Below are 17,213 nucleotides of genomic sequence, written 5' to 3'. Positions count from 1 at the left end.
TGCCAAATGATTAGGCTTTAACATATTAGTTATTAAAATAAATATGAACCACTGAATTTTCCCACTGAAGGAGAGAGATTAGGTGAGAAAGCAAAGTGCAACTATGTGTTATTTCAAGGAAACATTTTAATGATAACTGAAGGTAGAAAATAAAGGGATGGGGAAGAGCTACTGGTCAAATACACTTTTTAGAAAAAAGAAAGCATAAAGTTAAAGAAGAGTTGCAGTATTAATGAGAGGTGAGGTGTTAAGTAAGGTTAATGGGATGAATCAGGATAAAAAGGGACATTAAGTAATGATAAAAGCATAATTTATCAATATGATAACCAGCCATTAACCAATATAAATGAATTTATATAGCAACTAAATATAAAAAGTAAAATACATTGGATTAAAAAATGTTTGGTATAATACAATTATATACTATAATGAAAACCTCCAATATATTTTTTGTCATAGTTGAAGAGATCTTAGAGAGAGAGAGATATAAGGACACAGACCATCAGTACCATAAATGACTGAGAGTTTAGGTGCAATTTTTACATATTATTAAAGTAAAATAAATCACAGTGGCGGAAATTATAAAAGCAAGCTAGCTGGCTAATATGTTCTGGTAAGTGACTCTTTTTATGTGCCTCATTTGTTTGCTTCAGAAACATTTCCTTAAGTGTCTCTTCCTAATTAAAGCCCATTATACACAATGATGGACTCGTGTTTAGCCTCTATTGACACAGCTCTGCTACAGTTTATTCATCCGAATATAAAGAGGTCCTTGGGTGTCAGAGATCTGTTTTGGGAAAAGTGCCGTCTCTGGAGACCAAAGACTGGGTTTGAGTTCTGACCTTGTCATCACTAAAGTAATTTAATGCTTCTGATACATGATTTATTTATATCTGGAATCACAAACTTAAGTTTAAATTCACACTGTTATTTATCAGTTATGTCATCTTGAACAATCACTTATGCTCATCAAGATTCAGTGTTCTCATCTAGAAAATGGCGAAACCATTTCAAGATGTAATTCTGTCTATAAATAAGTTCAACAACCTGTGAAGTAATAGTGCAAATAGTTTCATCTCTTATGATCCAAAAGGCCTCTGCAATCCCCATTTGGAACAAGGAATTGTATTTATAATAGAATAACTAAAATACCAATTGAGACATATTATGCAAAATACATTGCAGCTGTTTCCCCCTAAAGAATAACAAGGGTTAATTAAGGCAGTGTTAACTAATAGTCTGTTGCATTTGTTTATCAAATTTCCAAAACACAGGTTGGAAATTTTAAATGCTGCAAGTGATACAGGCTTTTTTTGAGTTTTATACACACCAGTGGTAGTGTTTCATGCAGACCTTGGCTTCCTAGGTGATCTTCTTCCTTGGATTCCTGAAAATAAAATTAAGGTGGAGCTGCATCATTGTTCCTACTGCCACAAACTGACAGTAGTCCATTGGGAGGTTCCTATTCAACGAATGTCTTCCTGATGAGGCCAAATGATTTCTCCTCCAAATGATTCCATGTAAAATGATTAAAAATGGTAAATTGCTGATCTACAGAATAAGTTGTGATGCTGAAATAAAGTGTCAGTATGTGCTTATACATGTAAGGCACAAAGGAGAATTAAAACATTCCTCAGGGGCGCCTGGGTGGCGCAGTCGGTTAAGCGTCCGACTTCAGCCAGGTCACGATCTCGCGGTCCGTGAGTTCGAGCCCCGCGTCGGGCTCTGGGCTGATGGCTTGGAGCCTGGAGCCTGTTTCCGATTCTGTGTCTCCCTCTCTCTCTGCCCCTCCCCCGTTCATGCTCTGTCTCTCTCTGTCCCAAAAATAAATAAAAAACGTTGAAAAAAAAATTAAAAAAAAAAAAACATTCCTCAGGAGGCAAAAAAAGAGCATGGATGTTACAAACTGTAATAAATATTAAGGGCACCTGGGTGGCTCAGTCGGTTAAGCAGTCAGCTCTTGATCTTGGCTCAGGTCATGATCTCATGGTTCATGAGTTTGACCCCCATATTGAGCTGTGCACTGACAGCATGGAAACTGCTTAGTATTCTCTTTCCCTCTCTCTTTCTGCCTCTCAACCCATTCACATATGCTTTCTCTTTCAAAATAAGTAAATAAACATTTGTAATAATTCTAATAGATATGTAATAGAAGGACAGAAATTGGGGGAAATGGATAAACTGGGGAAAGGTAAAAGCAATAAGAGAGTAAGGAAATATATCATTTGTCTCACGTCTTTGCCATATGCAGGAGAGAAAAACTGAAAAAAGAAAGAGAGAAATTGACATGGAAAAGTATAAATATTTTAGCAAAAGGAAAGAAATAAATGCTTGAAATGACAAAAACACAACACAGTAGATGCTGTTTTAGCCATTGTGAATGTTTCTATGAAAGCCAACCACATAAAGTACTGAGAAATAATATTGATGTACCTAAACTTTTATGCTACCATAAATACATGCACCCATGCATATGCACACTGAGAATTTAACATCCATAAGAAAGAATAACCCTGGAAGCTTATTCAAAATACAGCTCATAGAATTTGCATTTTTAGCATGCACTTTGGCTGATTCTAATACAGATATTCAACAGTTCACAGTTGGGAGACACCTCGTAGTTGTTCTAAACTTCATCATTACCCCTAGAGAAATGAATTTTCTACTAACATTTTTATCTTGTGTCCTTGGTGGGATTAGAACAGCTTGGAGAATTGAAAATCACTTTTTTTAGTTATGTGGCAGAACCCACTAAGATCTGAATGACTCTGGACTGAGGAGAATATTAATAAGACTTATTCTAACCAATGGATTGTGGTTACAACAGAAGAAAGAGAACAGCAGTTAAGCTTGTCACAAGATTCAGAAGGAAAGAGATGATACATTCTGAAAAAGAAGTTAATACAGCCCACAATGAAAAGAAAATATTCAATTTCAGCATTCTGAAAATTGGGAAATTATAGCAGATGATGCTGTTGCCTTCCAAAGATCTATTAAAATGCATTTGTATGAAACAAATAGAGCTCACTTTGAAGGATTCCTGTATGAGGATTATTCTTCATTATCAAGTGGAATTAGAAGAGGAAAGCTGTTTAATGTTCGTGGGTTTTTTTTTTTCATGTTTATTCATTTTTGAGATGGAGGGGCAGTGAAAGAGGTAAACAGAATCCCAAGCAGGCTCCACACTGTCAGCACAGAGCCTGGCATGGGACTCAATCTCACAAACTGTGAGATCATGACGTGAGCCAAAATCAAGAGTCAGTCAGAACCTTAAATGAGCCAACTAGGCACCGCTGTGTAATGTTAATTCATGAAGAACTGCTAAAAATTCAAAGGTAGAAGATTCTCTACTTAAAAAAAAGCAGAACAACTAGCGGAATTGAATATTAGAATAATGTCAAAATGGTGATGATGATGATGACAAAGACAACTGTGTGTACATTTATATGCACATACCATATATATAAAGATAAGGCAATAAATACTTGTTAGAAGAATTGCATATATAGGGTTGTTATGGGTTGGGTTGTGTCCCCAAGATTCATACGTTGTATGTGAACTTACTTGGAAATTGAGTCTTTACAGGGGTAATCAAGCCAAAATAAGATCCCAAGGGTGAGCCCTAATCCAATATGACAAAAATGGCCTTATTAAAAAGGGAAATTTGGACACAGACATGCACACAGAATGTCGTGAAAAGATGAAGGCAGAGACTGGGGTGATGCATTCATAAGCTAAGGAAGGTCAAAAATTGCCAGCCAACCACAAGAAGCTAACAGGAAGGCATGAACATATTCTCCCTCACAGCCCTTAAAAGGAATTTACCACACAAACACCCTGATCCTGGACTTCTAGCCTCCAAAACTGTGAGATAGTAACTTTCTGTTGTTTAAGACATCCAGTTTGTGGTACTTTGTTATAGCCGCCCTAGAAAGCTAATACACAGGTGAAACCCTTCCCTCATGGAACATTTTAGTTTGGAGCAGGAAATGAGATAGAAAATTACCAAAGAGATATGATAATACTTCATATGGTAATAGATTCTAAGGAGTAAAGAAAAGTTGGGTGAGGGAGATCAGAAGTGCTGTTTTTATATAATATGATCTCTGATAAAAAGCCACTAGAATTGAAAGGAGATGAGAGATTGAGTCATGTCGCTATCTGGAGGAAAAGCATTAAGACAGAATCAGCAGCCAGTCCATGGCTCTAAGGAAGAAGAATGCTCCTGGGTTAGAAGAGCTACAAGGAGATAAGGGTGGTTGACCTGGAGTAAGAGAGAGGGAAAGTGGTATAGTATGGTCAAAGAGGAACATCGGAGAAATCAGGGAAGAAGATCATCTCTGTACATCTATGGAGGATGCTGCAAGAAGTTCCCACTGAAGAGAAGCAGTTTAAGAAGGGGGCCATTGAATGTTAGTGCTGGAAGGAAAGATGAAGTTGATCTAGAGGAGAATTTGGCTTGCTGCAGTTGTGTTACCTTTGGGAGTCATGGGGTCAACAGCTATCACATGATTCACTCCTCTTACTCATATCTTTGAGTGACATTTTTGGACCCCCGTGAGCCATTGTTACAATTTAGTCCCTACAATGAGCAAATGAATTTCATTTCTTCTAGAGAGGGCTCAATTTGAACAAGGGAGGAAATGTCATTATTTAAATCTCATATGGCCTTGAACCTTTTATCTAGGATTTACCATCCATCTATTAACATGAAGAAAAGGAAAATTACTGAAAACAAAATTCAAGCTGGTTTGACACTAACTAAGTAAAATTGTTTGGTTTAATAATATGGAATGCTCATAGCAAGAACATTTCAATAATAAGTGCTTAACAGCTGGAAATCCCACTACATTTGTTGAAAATTTCTTTGCACCTAGCTGCTTAAATATTTTGTTTTGTTACCATACAAATTACCTTATTTTATATTCCAATTTTTTTCAAGGGCAAGAAATACCAATTTAAAAGAAAAAAATTTTAAATACAGTAAAATTCATGCATAACATGGTGATATTGAGCTCAGGGCAATTGCGTCTAATTTTGCAGTACAATTAGTTAATCAATCAGCTTCTTAATCTTGTAGCAGTAACAAATGATAGTCTACAGAATATGGAGCAGATATGGATAAAAGGCCATTTGTATAGTGGGTTCAAAGAATGAATATTTGAAACCTGGGTTTGAATCCCAGCATAGTTGGTTACAGGTTGAGGAACCTAGCTAACTTCTGTGTGCCTCAGTTTCATCTCTGATGTGGAAATAAAAATAGCTGTAGATTTTCATAAAATTGTTGTAGGTTTTTAATGAATTAAGACATGTAAAGTACGCAGAGGAATGACTGCCTAGATTAAGCCTTCACAAAATTTAAGCTATAATGTCTATATCATTTCACTTTCCTCATTTTCTTTGTAAGTTCCATTGGGTTAGAGAAAGGCAGAATCACAGTCTACGACTGATTCCTATTCCTTGAGGTTTGTGTCGAAGCTCTGGGAAGAGGCTTGGCTCACACAGGGCCCAGACATTGGTGCAGCTGGAGGAGGGCTGAGGTTGTGGCTTCAGTGAATCCTTCGTACCCTTGCCTATCCATGCTGGCGTCTGCTGAGATGTCCTTATTACCATCATATTTTTTCAGTCCATAGACGTCATTGCTGCATCCTATAGTCTTGCCAACTTCATAGTTCATTGATAACAAGCTCTCAGTGACTGTACCTGTCAGGTATGTGGGGAATAAACTGGTCTGTGTAGCTCTTCCTACCTGGCACATCTGAGGCACATCTGTCTGGAACCTGTAGGCATCCCATCCTTCAGTGTGAAGCTGAAGTTGGGAGAGTAATGGGCATGGGCAGCTCTGTGGTCTTGCTGCCTCCAGGGCCTATACTTAGGAAGCTCAAGACAGCTCTGTTTCTGGAACCTGTTTTACTTCCTGTAACCAGAACAGTGGGTATAGTAAGAAGGGTATGATTTACAGAAGCAATGTGCATGTTTCTTTCTGAAGGTCATCTCCTAGGCATTTTGGCTTTCTTCCATTTCTTCCCTTCCTAGAAAATCTTTAACATACCAAACTGTGGGAGGAGCCTGACTCTTTGTCTATAATATAAGATCTACCAGTTTATATTTCAGTTCCTTCCAGACCAAGAAATTACAACTCAAAAACTTTCCTTTTTCCTTTTTTATTGCTAAGGCCTTTCTCCATGAAACAATGGAGGAAGGGATACAAGATAAAAAGAACTACCAGTAACAGAGACCACACTGTGTAAAACTTCAAAAATCCACGCAGTGGTATAGTTTTCCTTTATTTAACCAAATGCTCTCTCTGTGCCAGGAACTGGCCCAAAATCTATAATATAAAAAGAAATTAAACATGGTCTTTTTATTAAGTTGTGTGTAGTCATTTGGGGGAAGATGGGCAAGTAAACAAATAACTACAGTAACAGAGTAGAGTGTGATGAAACTTAAGAACACATGAATATAAAAAAAAAATCTGTGAAGGACTATCTCTACTGGGGACATTATGTGGGGAAAGATGCTTTCCAGAGTTCACCAGAGTGTGCATGCAAGTTGAGGCATCGGAATTGGAGAGTGGGTGCGAGGGTAGGGCTGGAGAAGCAGCCTGGGGTGGGATCATTAATGTTTGATTTACATGGCCTGCAAGACAAGGCGGAAAGGTTTTTGTGAGAGACAGAAGCATGATTTAATGAAATGAGATGTTTCCCAACTTGAGCAGATTAACCCATGTCTGAATCTTAGTTTCCTCAACTATAAAATGCGATCTCTAGGAAGGATGCTATCAGGATGAGTCAGAAGGATGTCATATAGATTCTCAAGTATGCATTTGTAGATGGTAGTTTAAAGGAATTATGCTGTAGATTCTGTTCATTTGCCTTGTTAATGTCTAAGGGGTGTAAAATTAGAATTTTCTAGATTCACCCATATTTGGCTTCTGACACCTGCACACCGTTTTGAAAAAAGTAATCTTACTAATAAGATGCCCAGCAGAATGATTATTTCCTCTAAGTATCTAGGAAATACATATAGAAAGTTACCAAGTCTATGGAAGAAGGTAGTGGGAGGATGAGGGTAAGAACTTAGAAGTAGGTGGATTTGACTGAGATCTCAGCTAACTGTAGGCAAAATTAGATAATGGTTTCTTTCATTATTTTAATAAAGGAGCTTCCCTTGATTTTCCTACTCTACTAAGAATAATCCAGCTACTCTGGGGGAAGCCATTATTGTAAGAAGGCTCTGCCAGTTTAAATTCTATTTCTTTATTTCTATTAAATAAAGGAAGCTTACATTAGTCCTTATGTTATTAACTACTTAATGGATTTAGGAAGCAGGTAGCAAAAAAAAAAAAAAAAAAGAATTGTTCTTTGCATTTAAATGAGACAAATAACACTCTCAGCTGATTATGCATTTAGGGAAAAAAGTTTCATCCTATTGCTACATTTTAAGTCTGCAAAAGTAATAAATTAATCCATTAGTGAGCCCAAGTGTGTCGTATGTTGTGCTCATTATCAAGTATTCCCAGGTGTTCAGGGGTTTATAAGAATAAATTGATGTGACTTTTAAATTTGGTAACAGAAATATTCAGCATAAGGATCATAAGCTATGAAACTATTCCCATAGCATTGCTTTTTATAAAAAAAAACTTATAGAATTAAATATGAAATTAAGATGTTCCCCAATATTTTAATGTGTCATCTTGTCAGAATGAAGCAATGAAACATAATTAACAAAGAACCCATAAGGTTGCCACATTGTCTTCCCAGTTGCCTGATTTTATGTATCATTTTAGAAGCACAATACCAAATATTAGGCACCATGAATATGTACATTTAAATAAATGGATTGATTTATTCAGATGCTTATTTCCATTCATTTGTGTATTCAGTCAACAAAAATGCTTTGAGCAGTTCCTACCTGCTAGAAGATAGTCCAAAAAAAAGGTAAGATTGCTGGATAAATGACCACAAGGTAGAACTGAAGAACAGAGTGTTACTGGAAGGGACACCATTGGAGGTATTGTCTGAGCTGAGTCTAAAAATATGAGCAAGAGAAAATAGGTCTTCCAACTATCCAGAGCTCTAAAGGGCCTATTGTGTTGAAACACATTCATCCATTCCACAGGTGGAGCTTAGTTTGTGTATGGGAAAGAGGCAGGGGATGAGCACGGGAGTGCAGAACAGGATTGTCATGCATGGCTCTGGATAAGCACCTTGTGGAGGCTTTTCTCTGCAATTCTAGTGGCTATCAAATGCTTCTCTGTTTTTCAAGAGACATTAAAGTAAGAAATTATATGAGTGTGAAGACCTCAATTGACTAATATGGTAAAATGGGGGGAAAAAACTTTACCTGTTTTTTTTTTCTTTTTCCTTCCCTGAAGTTGACTCATGATTCAATGAGGAATAAACTATGTAATTCTAAATATAGAGTGTGTGTGTGTGTGTGTGTGTGTGTGTGTGTGTTGGAAAATCTGGAAGGCAAAGAGAGCAAATACAGCCCAAGAGAAAGCACTATAATTTTACTTTTGTGATTTACTCTTTTTTTTCTTTTTTGCTTATGTGATTTACTTTTAAAAATCTCACAAAAGTATACCTTCAATGGGAAAGATAACTGGTGGAATTATGAAAAAGGAGTCAATAAATGTTTACCCTCCATAGAAAGGCACTAGGAGAAGTAAAGAAGGGGCCAGTTTACTTTAATAGTTATGATATAGGTATATCCCTACTAGTTACAACTTAGGGTGTAATAATCCTACTTTCTAAATACAGATCTCATTATCATTCTTAGAAAAATGGAGCAGGTGATGTTATTTCTGGTAATCAGAGATGGCTTCAGGAGGAGTTGGGCCTTGAAAGGTGGAATGCGTTTGTAGGAGGAAGATTTGAGTCCATCAGTAAGGATACTCAAGGCGAGTGTCATGGCTACCACAAGACCATGTGTGTGAGTATGGGGCCTATATGAGAAGTCCCAGCAGAACAGACTGCTTAAAGAGTTAAGGGAAAGGGTGACTTTTTCTCTTATTTTTTTTTAGTGATTCACTTATTTTTAGTGATTCTCTACAAAAAATGCCAGCTACCCTTTGCATTTGAAGAAATATCTATAATACTGTTTTCCATACAAGTGAACTTTGCATAAAACAAAACAAAGCCAGTCATTGACAATGGACAAGTCTGCCATTCAGAGGCCACAGTTATCTGCTACTAATTATGAGTCCAACCTAAAAAGTAGTTATCAAAAGAAAAAACTAAGTTTCAGATCTGTTTTGTGTTGTCCCATACCATTTCTCAGGGTATCAGGCATCACTTAAGACTATGCCTCCAACATACTTGCTTGTTTTGGCCTTAGTCCTGAAACTGTTACTCCACTTATGATAAATTGCACTTACTTTCTCAGTACTGACCATTTTCCTGAGTCCTAACATAAAAGTAGCTCTTCTAGGTTATGACCTTGACTTGCCTGCTTAGAATGAATTATCTTTGCTACTTTTTTGACATGGGCTTACTCTTTTCTTACTTCATATGAATGAGACTTTTTGCCAGCCCCATTACATCACTGCATTTGGATGCTTCAGATAAATACCTTGGGAAATTGTTTCAGGACCAGGAATCTTCTACCTCACACAGGTCCCTTGGGTAATATTTCTCTTTGGTTCCTCTGTCTTTGGGAGGTGAGAAGCAGAAGATCTCTTTTTTGGGGATCTCCATTTTACTACAGTGGTCATATCTATTGGGAGCTGGTTGTTAGTTGTATTCAGGAGAGTATTTCTTTTTTTTTTTTTTAAGTGTATTTACTTATTTTGAGAGAGACAGAGACAACACAAGTGGGTGTGGGGCAGAGGGACAAGGAGAGAGAGAGAACCCTAAGCAGGGTCTGTGCTGCTAGTGCGGAACCCAATGTGGGGCTTGAACTCATGAAAGCATGAGATCATGACCTGAGCCTAAACCAATACTCAGATTCTTAACTGACTGAGCCACCCAGACGTCCCAGAGCAATATTTCTTAAAATGTGTTCATTATTTTCTGAATTACTATCCACCATGAAGATATTATACTTTTGAATTTGGGAACGATTAAAAACATAGTATTAAAACAATTACAAAGGCTTTAATTAATTACTGTGGCAGTTATAAAAACTTGGAATACTGATTGCCATGTATGCCTTTCTTTCTTTCTCTTCCTTTCTTTTGTTTATTTCTGTCTTTTGAGTAACACTTTTCCCCATTTTACAATAATCCTTTTACCTATTAACCATAATCTCTTCTGTATGTCTTTACTGATAAATAAAATGGGTTGAAGTTGAAAAGTTAGAACTCATAAGAGTGCACACAATAGCTATTTCAAAGAGTGCATAAATGTTTTGAAATTATTAAGAGGTAAATCCTTAAATAGAATATAAAATAATATTTTAATTACCATCAAAAACTCGATAGCTGTTTCAAAGAGTGCATAAATATTTTGAAAGTATTAAGAAGTAAAACCTTAAATGGCATATAAAATAATATTTTCATTACCATCAAAAACTTGGTATCTTTTTCCTGTTAATTGATTCAAGTGAATCCTAAGTTACATACAAAAATGTGACAAAGATGTTGGCCTTTTTCAGAAAATAACCTGCTAATTTGGGATTTCAGATTTATATACTCATGTAATTGGTAATTAAATGTACTTTGAGTTGGGGAAATGTTCTAAAAACATTTGTGGATGTTTTTCCGGTATTGAAAGAGTTGCCTCCAAAGATGTCATGTTTGTTGGAATCCTCAAAAACTGAAGTGACAGAAAACAGGCTAGGTATGCTCTGACAGAGTATGAATTTCATATTCAGTGGGCAAAGGGGCTGACCCAGATAGCATTTCATTCACTCAATAAATATTTATTGAGCATCTACAAAATGTCAGACTCTATGATAGGCTGAAGTGATAAATCAGTGAGGAAAAGAAGTAACTGGCCTTCACTCCTGGGATTTAAGATACTTTTCCATCCTAAGAATCTGGGAGTCTACAAATATGATCTTTAGTCCTTCAAAGAAGCTTATGTTCTTCCGCTGTTAAAAGGGGCTCAGTAGCACTACTTTACAGGCTTATTTTTAAACATTAGGAAATAGTGTGTGTGGAAGTACCCCGTGAGAAAATATGAGAAGTTGAGAAAGTCAATAAAATATGAGAAGATGCTGGGGGAATTATTGTGAGTTCAGGAGCAGGAGCCCTTCGTGCATTTAGCTGTACAAATTTACTATCATTAATCATAGAATCAAAAAAAGTAGTATGTTTTTGAATGGAGAGTTCTTCTATATGATTCTACTTCCTATTCTCCGCTCAATTACTGTGAACATGGAATCAGACTTAAGTCTAATACTCCAAGATGTGTTCACTGGAAAATTCTACAAGCTACTTAGGCAAGATTCATCTTTGAGGAGCGAGCTAGGCAGGTGGTCACTCGTAAACCTCTTTTGTAATCCTATTTCGAGATTTCATTTTATGGAACAGGCTGCTCATCTTGAGTTTGCCCTGGTTGAACATGCAGCACAGTCTCCATGGCCACCTTTGCTACAAATGGACATGCTTATGCAGAGAATGAGAAGGGGGTGTGAAATGCAGGTGTCTCTTTGCTTAGCAGGAATCAGCAATAGAGCTTTCGAGAAGAAAAATAGGCCATGTTTTATAACAAGGCCCATGGAAAGGAGAATGGGTCTGTGTGCTTTTCTACAAAAGTGATTTTGCTTCTTGATGATTGATGACCTGTCTGGTGTGAGGCTGGCCACAGTAATAATGTCAGGGCTTACTCTCAACAGTAGAAAAAGCTGTCAGTTCTGATATGATGGAGCGGAGAGGGGCATTGGGATTATAGAGCTAAAATGGCCACAGGATGTCCTCTGACACAGGCACATCATGCAGGGTGATTTTGTGTAAAATTTATCTTAACTTTATTTTACATGGACAGAGGAACTAAAAAAAAAATAAACCAAAATATAACGGGAATTACTTTTTGGAGGTAGTGAGAGAGGTGTCGATTTATCATTACCATGATGTTTTACTTTCTAAACTTTATTTATGAACATGTATAGATTTTTAAAATCAAATATGTAGTGCTAAAGTATAATTTAGCAAAGACAGCATAGAGTTCAGAACTTGACCTGCATTCATCTCCTAACTTGCACTAAATAACTGGGAAAAAAGGTAATATGATAATACCCTCTTCTTTCAGGACACCAGTGCCTAGAGAGGGAATTTCCTGCCTCACCCTGCAGCCCTGTGCTCACACTCTTGCCTGCTTGCCTCCCTCCCCACTGTAGGAACTCAGGCCTGAAAGATTCGGGTCAGGCTGCCACTCTTCTCCCAGTTGTGCATTCTCTCAATGACTGCCAAGTATCACTTCCCCCTAATGATACAGGTATATGCCCTGGTAGCCTGTGGTGAACGCTGTTCCCCTATCCTTTGACCCCTGAACCTTCTTGAAAGGTGTATATGTATTCTGTGGATCCCAAGTATTGCTTCCAAACTGAAGCTTCCCTCAGCAACCACCACCAGGTCCACCCACAGCCCTCACTGTTGCCCTAAGCAGAAACCTGCAAGCCTGTCCCAGCTTTTCTTGCTTTGTCCATCTTACAATAATAAACTGGGGCATACATACCTCTGTCTCAAGATATGGCATCTCATAACCATGTCCGTGATCTGGGAGTAAGCAGAATACACGGACTCACTGTTGAAGTGTGAGGCAATTATAACTCTTTACAGCGATTCTAGAAATTACTAGAGAATGATAAGCCCAGGTTTTGGGGGTCAGTAAATATTCAACACCCAGTTTACCATCTTCGTAAATCCAATTTAGTGTCACCAGTGAAGAGTCATTTGACAAGGATCTGTGGGTGGGATCCACACAGTGACAGATTTGGGTTCTGTTATTAGGGAAAAAAAAAACCATTTATAACCAACATGGTTTATAGTTGTGTGGCTGTTTTCCTGGACACTTCTATGGCATCCATTTCCCTGAGAGTAGATGCCTCAGTCATTAATTCTACAGGTTGCTTCATGGTGAAGTGGTTGACATCCAGGTGGGAAATATGTTCGACTGAACCACTGCTGGGAGAGTCTCAGCACACATTTGAAGGTCTTTAGACATGTTTGCAATGCAGAAACCTGTTGAACTTGAAGCCAGTATCCTAACTTTTTTAAACACAGAACAATAATTTCGTGTGGCACGTTTTTCCACATCCCATGTGACATGGTTTTAAACAATCACATTTGGGACTATTCTGTGATAGAATTGCCTTGTTTAGTTACTTGTAACACTTATGACACCAAAACCCTACATTCATGTCGCAGTGCCCCAGTGCTGCATTGCACTGAGTCACTCATGGCGAGTTGGGTAACATCTTGCCTTGCCTTGCCCTGGGATTGGAATCCAGTTAAGGATTGTCTTTGCTTGTTCTTCCTCACCCTGTCCACACAGAGGAAATTGTTGGTAGCCTCTGTCTGTTACCATATGAAAAAAAAAAGACATTGAATTCCTTGCACATAAGGAACTGTGGACACTTTGGAAATATGTGGGCCTTGAATTTCCGGGAGTTTTTGACTTTCCAGAATATTACGTTTGTCTCTCCAGTCACCTGCCTCGCCCACAAATCTCGAGAATATTTCAGGTCTGCAGTGGGTTGCAGTCACTTATTAAGTGTACTGCCAATTATGAGATTATTTGGTTCAATGTTTGGCACAGATTCAGACACAACTCTTTATATACCCCTTGCTGTATATACAAGCAAATCACTTCAATTAGAGCAGCCTCATCATGAAGAAGTCTCCCTAGTAACCAATGAAGAATATTGATGATTTACCAATTTGGTCCATTGGAGAGAAGGAACCCCCCTCCACCTAGCTTATATTGGTCACTTTATGAATATACTACGGGTGAGCACATAAATAAGCCATGCTCCTACAGTGCCTGAGGATACATGAAAATAATTTGTTCTCTTTGGTAGATTAGATAACTCCTCCCTGAACATTTTATTACCTGATAGTTTCATAAATATTAGCTTTTCCTTCATAGGGAAGGCAAATGTAAACCCTGAGTGTCACTCATTGGTGGCTATGCTTAGTCTCAATTGCATTTCTACCATTTACAGCAATGTAGTTTAGGAGAAGTTTGTGCCCCTCCCCATGCCTCTGTCCCTCATCTGTAAAATGAGGGTAGTGACAATCTTATATGTTCCTGCAAGATAATGTTGAAAGCAGTTCCTGGCAATCATAAATGCTCAGTAAGTGTTAGGCACTATTGTATCATCATGAGGGGTGACTATTCCAAAAGAATTGTAATGTTTACATAGAAAAGTTAATCAAGCTCAGCCATAAAAAGTTAATATTGCTCAGCCATAAGGAAGAATGAGATCTTGTCATTTGCAACAACACGGATGGACCTACAGGATATTATGCCAAGTGAAATAAGTCAGACGGAGAAATAAATACCATAAGATTTCACTCATATGTGGAATTTAAACAAGACCAAACAAACAAACAAACAAACAGAAACAGACTCATAAATACAGAAAACAAACCAGTGGTTGCCAGGGGGTTGGGAGGTGGAGGGATGGACATAATAGGTGAAGGGGGTTAAGAACAGAAAAAAAGCTAATCAAACTGTTAAAAAGATAGAAATTACACATTCTAGTACATGCCATAGGGGAAATCAAACTGTTTTTGCTTAAGATTATATGCTTTCTCTTCCACCCCAGTATCTGTGTAATTCTTGGCATGTACTTTGTTGAGTGAATGAATAAATGAAAACTTAATTGATTAATTCTACCATATCCCTCTTGATGTTTTCATGCAGGCTTGAATATGCCCAAGAAGGCTGTTTGCTTTAAGAAATAGCCAGTGAAGGGTTATGAGAAATATTTTGGTTTATGTTCTGTATATGACTCAATAGACAAAATTAATTGCTTTTCTATCATGTTTTTCATGGATTTTCATTGATCCTTTTGTATGAAAACAAAGCTTATCAGTAGCTTTAGACCTATAATAAGGATCACAGTTTTTAGTGCTTTAATAAAAGAAGGGTGTGTGTGTGTGTGTGTGTGTGTGTGTTTGCGTTGTGTTTATATGTGCACGTGAGAGAGATTTTAAATAATCTCTTTATTTATATGTTTCAGTGGCATCAGTTTTCATGAATTTCATTATAAAAATTAATAAATAATTTCTCTTTAAAGTTCAAGAATAAAGGGGTGCCTGAGTGACTCAGGTGATTGAATGTCTGACTTCGGCTCTGGTCATGATCTTACGGTTTGTGAGTTCGAGCCCTGCGTCAGGCTCTGTGCTGACATCTCAGAGCCTGCAGCCTGCTTGAGATTCTGTGTCTCCCTTTCTCTCTACCCCTCCCCAACTTGCACTCTGTCTCTCAAAACTAAATAAATGTTAAAAAAAAATAATAATAATAAAAAATCAAGAATATCAATGCCACCTTGCTCCATAGTAATTCTGGGAATTCCAACTCTTATAATCAGATGTCACTTTTCTGCTATGTTAAGAGAAGAGAGATTTTCTTTCCTTAATGTTCTACTTACCTTTCAGTGTTTAGATAAATTTCAAATTCTGATTTGTCCCTTCTACTGGTCCTGAATTCATTGTGGCTTAAAGAATTCAGATTGCCCTCAAATTTATTAAGCATGCCACTCAGTCCTTGGTGCAGTCTCCAGACTCACAAAGTCTGATTCTCCATATTCCCTGTCACATATAGGAGTGGAGCAGCCAAGGCTGTGGGAACAATTAAGAGTGACGACCATTGGTTCTATTGCCAGCAAAACAGACAACAGACAAAGCGCCATTTCTGACCATCTCAGCTCCACTAGAAAGTTATTGTTCAACTAGGCTGGGAGGCTGGTGGCCTTCTAACTGCCCAGTCATATCACTGACATTCTGGCCCACTATTTGAGGTGCTCTGTTCCTATATTTCTATATACTTTCTTATTCTGATCTCTTTCTTATGCATTCTATTCCGACTGTATGCAAAAAGGTTTTTTTAATCCTGTGTATTTTTTTCTTACCTTTAATCCCATGATAAGTAATCTCACTGAAATCCCCGTTTTTAAATACCACAATTCTACTCTCTCTCCAGGGACCCAAGTGCACACAATTGAGAAGTTACTTATTCACACAAGAACCCAAACATGGTGTTACCAACTTTTCTACAACCTCTTTTCTTTCACTAGCATATTCTGTTTCTCCCAGGAATAAGCCTAGGGGTCCTTGGCCTCTCCTTCCAATGCGTATGTTCTGGTTTCCATTATAGGGCTATTACAAAGAATTAAGAGACCTTTGTCTCTGTGGGCTCCTTCTGATGTCTGAATTACTTGAGAACAAAAATCCTGTCTTTCCATGAAAGTGTGCTAAGTATCTGTCATACTATATAGTAAGCAGTCAAAATTACCATATGAAGTAATGCATCTACTTTGAAAAAACTTTATTATAATCTTTCTTTACATAAAAGACATTTCTTAATTAATTACTTAAACAATAAACTATTTGTGGGCAAGTTGATTATGACAGAAAGTAGATTAGAGGTTATCAGAGGATGCAAGGAGAAAGAAATGAGAAATTATTGTTTGGTGGGTGCAGTTTCTCTTTGGGGTGATGGAAAAGTTTTGGAAATACAGTGGTGATGGTGCACAACATCGTGAATGTAATTAATGCCACTAAATTGTATACTTGAAATGGTTAAAATGATGCATTTTTGTTATATATATATATATATATATATATATATTACTGCAATAAAATTAAAAACTAAATTATTTACAAAAAGGAAAGACACTAAAATCCTCAAGATAACTGAGTGCATATTTTCTAAAAAGAAAAGCTTCTTTGCTAAATAGAAAATTCATAAAAGGAAGCCTAGTAATTAGTCATAGAAACAAATACAATTGCAGCCATATTTTTTCATGTATTCTCATTTAAGAAATATGTTACTACAACAAAAAGTATCATTAAATAAAACAATGAATTTGAAAAGTGAATAAGTGAATAACTGAATGATTAAAAGAAAGCACCATTTAAATAAACCGACCTCAATAGTTGAATGCCTGGGCACAGTGGGGCCCAGTTTCTCACTCTGCTGACCACAGACAGACATTAGCATTAACGGGTCCAAATGGTCAGCTGTGCACATGCACGTAGAACAGACATGGACACATCTGTCATGCATTTTTGATAGGTAGGAAGCACTGTCAAGTTT

At 37.3% G+C, this 17,213-nt stretch overlaps 1 protein-coding gene across 3 annotated transcripts in view; it reads left to right on the top strand.

The window, feature by feature from the left end:
* The window catches only part of NRG3 (neuregulin 3), a 1,071,332-nt gene that overhangs the window by 928,016 nt on the left and 126,103 nt on the right, over positions 1 to 17,213 (top strand). The gene's annotated exons all lie outside the window — the stretch shown is intronic.

Source organism: Lynx canadensis, chromosome D2, assembly GCF_007474595.2.
Source record: "Lynx canadensis isolate LIC74 chromosome D2, mLynCan4.pri.v2, whole genome shotgun sequence".
NCBI lineage: Eukaryota > Metazoa > Chordata > Mammalia > Carnivora > Felidae > Lynx > Lynx canadensis.
The sequence above is the reverse complement of the archived record's forward strand: the minus strand, read 5'-3'. Positions and strand labels throughout refer to the sequence as shown.